This window comes from Tinamus guttatus, unplaced genomic scaffold (assembly GCF_059628265.1).
Source record: "Tinamus guttatus ecotype Peru unplaced genomic scaffold, ASM5962826v1 Tinamus_guttatus_pri_ptg000208l, whole genome shotgun sequence".
NCBI classification, from domain to species: domain Eukaryota; kingdom Metazoa; phylum Chordata; class Aves; order Tinamiformes; family Tinamidae; genus Tinamus; species Tinamus guttatus.
In genome coordinates, this window is record NW_028288742.1 from 11,212,399 (window position 1) to 11,219,473 (window position 7,075).

Here is a 7,075-nt window from a genome sequence, read left to right on the forward strand (position 1 = left end):
AGTTCGGGAGGGAAGGGATATATTTTATTTTTCAAACAGCAGCAATTTTTTTTGACAATTATATTCCATATATTTTGATACCTGATAGACAATTAGAATTAGAAAACATTTTCTTTCTTTGTCTGGTAGGTGTAACTTAAAATCGTCTATCCCAAATTGAAGTGGGAATTGCTACATGTGCATGGATGATGTTTGTTCTGGCATACTCTCTTGTTCACATATTCACATTAGGATAACTTTTCCTATTTCTGCTTTGCCATATACTTGGCAGGTACAGTTATATAAACAGTAGCATAGTTAATCAATCGGATCCTGTTGGAGGGAGACGGAAGAGAGACCTTTGTTGTGCAAATCTAGTAGTGACATAAAACTCTGTGCTCCTCTTTGCCAATAAGAATTGGTTGGAAATTGAGTGAATTGGAATAATAGCTATAAATATGCTTGCGAATTAGTTTTTTGATCCCACAAAGCATTTTTACTAACATCCAAATATAAGAAGTGATCGAACCTCAAGCACAAACTTAAAATGAAGCATTTGATTAAATCCGTATTCTCTTTGAGAGGCCCTACTGAAAGTCTGTTTTTCTGGTATAATGCCTATATTGTACCAGTGGAGCTTATACTCTGAACCAAGGGGACAGAGAACTTTCTGTAAGGCCACGTAGCACTTCACCTTTATTTGGAGTAAAGATCATAGAAATGTAAGGTGGCTGCCTTCTGCAGATGGAAATGACAGATCTGTTTCTTATCTGTTATTCCAAGTTCAAGGAACTGAGGACTATAGAACTCTTATAAAACTCTTGCTGTTTTTCCCTTTCATTGGCAGAAAAGCATGATAACTCATGCTGTAGGCAGCTATCAGTTCACCAAGCACTCTAATCAGATAATTGCAAATACTGCAAACTAATGCAATGTCTTGCAGAATGTATATCTCTGTGTCTCTTGGAAGTAAATATTTGCCTGAGTAGAGAAGTGATCTCGGCACATACTGTGACTATAACCATGGCTCAGTTTCTCTTTCTCATGATCCCATGTCATCTGGATCCTATTCAATAAGTTTTGTGCAATGGGAAATTGCATATGTTCACATTTCTGCATGGTAAACTTCTTCTCTATGTAGGAGATGATCTGGATAGGCACCTGTGATAAGAGCATATCGCATTTTTACATTATTAAAACTAAAACAACTTAATCCAAAGGAGATATCATCACTTAATATCTGCCTGTACAAGAGGAGTTTTTGTCTCTTCCATACACGTCAGCTCTGCTTCCCCCAGCACATTTTTCGTCTTTCTCAGCTTTTTCCCCTAGGGGAAAATGGGACTTGTATCCCTCATCTGGGCTGGGGGAAAAGAGATGGAACTCTGGGGTTTACACCTTCTCCTTCCCTCTTTTGGCCAGATGTTACAGAAAAGAAGATGGTGGGTAGTAGAGGGGAGAGAAGAAGGCTGCTGCTTCCTGTGGTCTCTTCCAGGGGCTGTGCCACAAAATATGGTGAGGAACAGGCAGCCAGGAAGAGTAAGTGCTACCAGGGTCAGTCAGAGACTATGTTCTGCTTTGGTCTTATGAAAGTGGAGTTGTGCCAGTTTCTCTTACCTTCAAACAGAAACAGTTTCTTCCTTGGCCTTTTGCTTTACAAAAAGAGCCACATGTGCCTCTGAATCAGGCTGCAGTAATCACAGATGCAGTAATGAGCACCTCCTTCCAGACTCCTGCTTCCTTTATGCAGAAGAATATATGGCTACTTATTAGACCAAATACATAGCTTTAAGGATCCACTCAACACACATCTCTGACATAAATACTCTCTCTCTTAATAAAGCTTCATGCATTTGCTATTTGAACATCACCAATGTGTTGTATAAGCATAGTTATAATATAAAATGTATGAAGGGCTCATTCATCCAAACCTGTCCATCTCTGCCTAGTCCAAATATCTGGATACCTTTACTCTTCCCAAACCCAATGATTGGTCGGAAAGCAATCTGACCCCAGCGCCAAAAGAGCAGTCTCAATGCTTTCCCCTGTTGTTTGGGATTGCCTGTGGTCCCAAGAAGTAGTTTTGGCTCCTGGGTATTCCTAGGCTGTGCTAGAACTGTTTGGAGGGCATCCTGTCCCAGGCATGGAACCCCATGGAGCTAGTTACACTCAGTTGACATCCCCTTCATGCCTTTCTCATTGCACTGAGGCTGAAAAACTCTTTTTTAAATTATTTTTCTTTTTTTTTTTAAAAAAATGCGATTCAATGTATCAAAAACCAAGGGGAAATTGGGTTAATGTTTTGCTTTTTGATAAATCGCTATCCTTGTTTTTAATATAAGACTCTGTCAGCACACTATAGATTTCATAAGTATCTGAGTGTCTGGGCGTGTATGTATATTTGGATGTGTTGAACTAAAAATACAACCCTTTAGACATGAAGAGTGGGAGGGCTTGGGGCTATGTATCTCTGTGAGATCTTGGAAAGACACCTTCCCCTTTTCTGTACTTGATACTTTGAAACATAGAGCTTAATTAAAATTAATGGAAAAATAAAAAGTTGGGGAAAAGCAAGGAAGCGTAAAAATAGAAATGCTAACACTAGAAAATATTAGATCTCCATGAATGTTCTTGGAATACACTTTTCCAAAAGAGCAAATCAAAATATTACTCTGGGACTTGCAAAAGTCTTCAGAGTGTAATATATTAAAAAATCTGTGATTCTGCCATAAAATAATGAGTTTTAGTTGACATTTGCCTTTCTACAGTGCTGAAATCAGTAGCCTATAAATAATCCAGCTTCCCCCCATTCACCTCTTACCCCAACCATCTCCAAAACAGGAACCACATGGCTAATGTTCAAAGGAAGTGATGGTGGAGCAGAGGTCCTGAGCACTTTGGTACCCACTAATGGCCCTTCCTACAGCTGTTGCACTTGCCATCTTCATGCAGTTTAGTTTGGAGTGGGCAGAAAGAGCTTAGAGGGATTTTTTCCATGAGGTTGTGTGTTTGGTGAGGAATCTGTTTAAAACCAGATTGTGCAATATGGCTCTAATTGTGTTTTTATTCCTCCCTGAGTCATGACACCTATAAAGTGAAAAAAGAAAAAAAAAAAGACTAACTTTAAAAAAAAGTTCTTCAGTTTCAAATTCTGCAATTCACTCTTCATAAATATTTCATTAATGAATGGAGTCACTATTGGACAAAATAAAGGAGTTCCTTGACTGTCTATTTCTATGACTTAGCTTGGCTGTTTTCTTACAGGGTCTTTGTTTGTTTCTTTTTTTTTTTTCTGAGGATCATTGTAAACCCCTGACAATTTGTACCCTTCAGTTATTGATACATATTCTTCAGCTGAAGGCAGAAGAGTAAAGTTTAGGTTAGGGAATACTTAGTGAGTGATAGCTTGTCAGAATTTTAGGTAAAAAATGGTCGTAACAACTTTGTTTCTTCATATAAGTCTAAAATTTTTGCATATATAGATGTTTAAATTAATGAAATGGACACAACCTATGGCTAAGTGAGCAATAAACTGTCAGCAAATTATCTCTAGCATATGGAAGAGTTAAAGAAATAAAACCTACTATGTTATTGGAAGAGTGTGCTAAGGGCTCTGAAGAGAGCGTAGGACATTAATATTTCCTATCCCAACATGTTAAGTTGAACCCAAGTTAACAACTAGTCAAATTCCACTTTATTGCTCTCTTGAGTGGTCTGGGGCGCTGGGCTAACAACACAGCAGCAAGAAAAGGTAACCATTATTCTAGCTTCATCCTGAGGCGCCTGACTTTTTCACACATTATTCTGATGAAATAAGATGCCTAAATGCTTTTAACAATGTTGCATGACAGACCGGGTGTACACTTTGCTGAGGAAGTGCCTTGCCCTTGTGTCCTCCCACATGCACCAGGTGAAGTCCCAATTTCAGCTGCGTAACACAGGCACACTGCTGTCCTTCCTCGAGCTCTGCTGCTCCCAAACTCTGCCACGGAAAGGCCGAATCCTTCCCTTCATGAGAGACAGAAGATGTGATTGTGAATATGTTTTCAAATGAAAATTAAAATTAGATTTCATGAAAGCCTGCAATTTCACACAAATAAGCAGAGGTTTTGAAGCTAATTGCAATACATCCATAAACTACTTAGAAACACCTCTATATTTACACAAAATAATCTGTAAAAACTGCATACAGAACACCTATAACGTGCTATCTGCGAACTTTGATACCATCATATGCCAAATTATTCCAAAGTTTTAATTTGTGGTGGTAGAGACAAATAACGGAATGGATTATTTATGTATTCGTTAATCCTGAGAGAATTCAGAAGTCATTCAAGGCATTGTTTGATTTTCTTGGAAGAAAACTGTGTGCAAAGAAAGAGAAACATCAGCTCCCTGTTTGGTGCCGACAGAAGTTCCCCTCATGCCCCAGCAAGCATGTCTCACCTGAGGAACATCTTTAATGAATGGTGGGAAGGGTCCTGTTCTCCTTGGCCTGGACTCCATGCCTCCGCCAGCCAGGACTGCGCTCTCCCTTCAGCAGATCCATCTGGATCTTCAGCTGGGGCAGGATCCATCCCCTAGGCCTGTTGCCCTGCTACCAGCCAAGCTGATGACCTTTTTACTCATGCCTTTTGTCTAAAGAGAAAATTCACCAGGAAGGCAGGGGCTATGTACCACTAATGCTTTCAAAGTACGTATGAATGGACCCATGTGTAAGAATGACTTGCAACCTAAAAACTGGCTTAAAGGAGTTTGGCAGTTGGGAAGATACTTAGGAAGTAAATATCTATTCAGTTTTTGGTTATTGTTAACCTGGAATAGTGCAAGTTTTCAAAACTGGTGTAAGATAAAAGGATCCTCTAGACTTCACTGTTTCCAGAACCGTTTAGTCTTCCCAGTGGAAGGATCTTTGCTACTGTTGTCTTTTTGTACAGGCAGTATTCCTAACATGGTTCTCACTGCAGTCCACAAACCTTGCTATTACTTTGAAACATTAGTTGTATGAGAAATGCCAGGCCTGGCAATGTGGTGATATAATACAGTAATAAAGCAAATTCTGCACAATGTTCAATAGGAAAGAATTTTTATTTTATGAAGATTTTTATTTAATGTATTTTTTTTCTTGAAAGCAAAGACACTCTCCTTCCCATAATAAATCACTCCTGGCACTCATTAATGACCTTGCTACCCATTTCCATCCTCTCTGTTTCTAAATTATAGAAACAAGTTTTGGAGTGCAGTGTGAGGCAGCTTAGCGCTCCAATATTCTTCTGTGAATCCAGAGCATTTCATTAAACTTTAACCTCCTCTTGCAGCACTTCCAAAAAAGTTCGAAATACTTACATGGCAACAAAATACAAGAGGCTGTCTTTGTCTATAAAACTCTAAACACACACACACACATATTTTCCTTCCTGATTTTCTCTGCTGTGTCAAAGTTAGGCAGGAATTCTATAGCACTTAGTACTTGCTAATGTAGAAATGACTGCCAAATGAACGGTTTATACTGGAATATCTTGTTATTTATATAAGTATGCTACAATATGGACATTTAATTTAGTTCTCATTCCAAACCCATGACAAGGCATTTTGACACCTTTAAGAAACATTTCACATATGGTAAGATGCAGCATTCAAAACTGTAAAAGGAAAAAAAAATAGATGACTCATATTAAAATAATGGGTTTTAAACAATCAAAGAAAATACTTCAAGTTTTTAATAATGCATCTTAACCATTTGCAGCATAACAATTTTAATGGTAGATGAATATTTCTGGGGATGATGGATGATACAGTAGATTCACGTGTTAACTCTTTTCTCTCTCAGAAAAGGGCAAAATTTAACATGTGTTAGTGGAAACGACTTTTTGGATATAAAGAGTGAAAGCTTTCACAAGAAGGTCTGAGACATCGTGGGGCTGCTGCGATTCTGAACATGATTGCATCCAGGCCAGAAGAGCCCAGGAGCTGAGACAGTGCTGTAATGCAGCCATGCAGGGATTTTGCAGGGCACCCGCACTTTCCAAGTCTGTTCCTTACTTGTAGCCTTTCATTTAATGAAGAAAATAGTTCTGTTCATTCCGCAGTCCATGTAAAAACACCATTTTAGCTAAAACATATTTCTGTCATAAAACATTTTAATTAAATCAAGCTACTTGTGTAACTGGAAAGTAGCACCAAAATTTGATTTATGGTTTAGGCTATGTGCAGGAGCATTTGGTTTCAAAGTTGAAGTGGGTCTGAGTGTGGGTCTGAGTCATGAAGTCTGAGTCTGGAAATGCAACTCCCTGGCATCACCAAGATTTGGGGTGTTCCTGCTGAGCACTTTGGGTGGCCCATTTGCCAGGGACACTCAGGTGATCTATGGCACCTACAGCATAGACAGCACAGTGGTTCTCTGAAACTTGGGTAACTGTCAAGGCTAATAAGATTAAATGTAGGGGTATTTTCCACCAGTAGGTGAAATCTTGCCATGGATCCTTTGCATGCCTGCTTGCTTAGCTTGAGGGGGATCTAAGGTATGACCTGAAAATAAGCATGACTTCAGCATGCAACAGAAGCACTTAATGATATGATAAAAAGTTCATCCGTGATACTGCAATAAGGTAGTAGCATCTTGCTACTTGGAGCAGGTGAATGTATATGGGGAGAGCATATTAGTTCTATCCTGCCTTGCATGATAATGTTAAGAGCAGTTGCCTGCAGCATTTCCCACTGAGATGAAAACACATAGAGATGCTTGAGCTGTGCCGTTCTTATCTGGGCCTGGAGGGGCCTGCTCTTGGTGTGCAAGATGGAGGGCCACAGAATTATATATGTATATATAAATATATATTTAGAAAGAGAGGGAGAATTTACAGATATCTTGCAGGCATCACATGTATAAGAGTAGAAATAATAACTGGTTAGAAACAAACAATGCACAATAGATAAAGCAATAAAAAATGCCACTAAGGCACAGATTTAAAAGATTTAAAAGGTGAGGACTCTGTAATTTACTTAAATTAATTACTTTAAATGAATATATATACATGTGTGTGTGTGTGTGTGTGTGTGTGTGTGTGTGTATATGTGTGTGTGTCCAATTATTTTT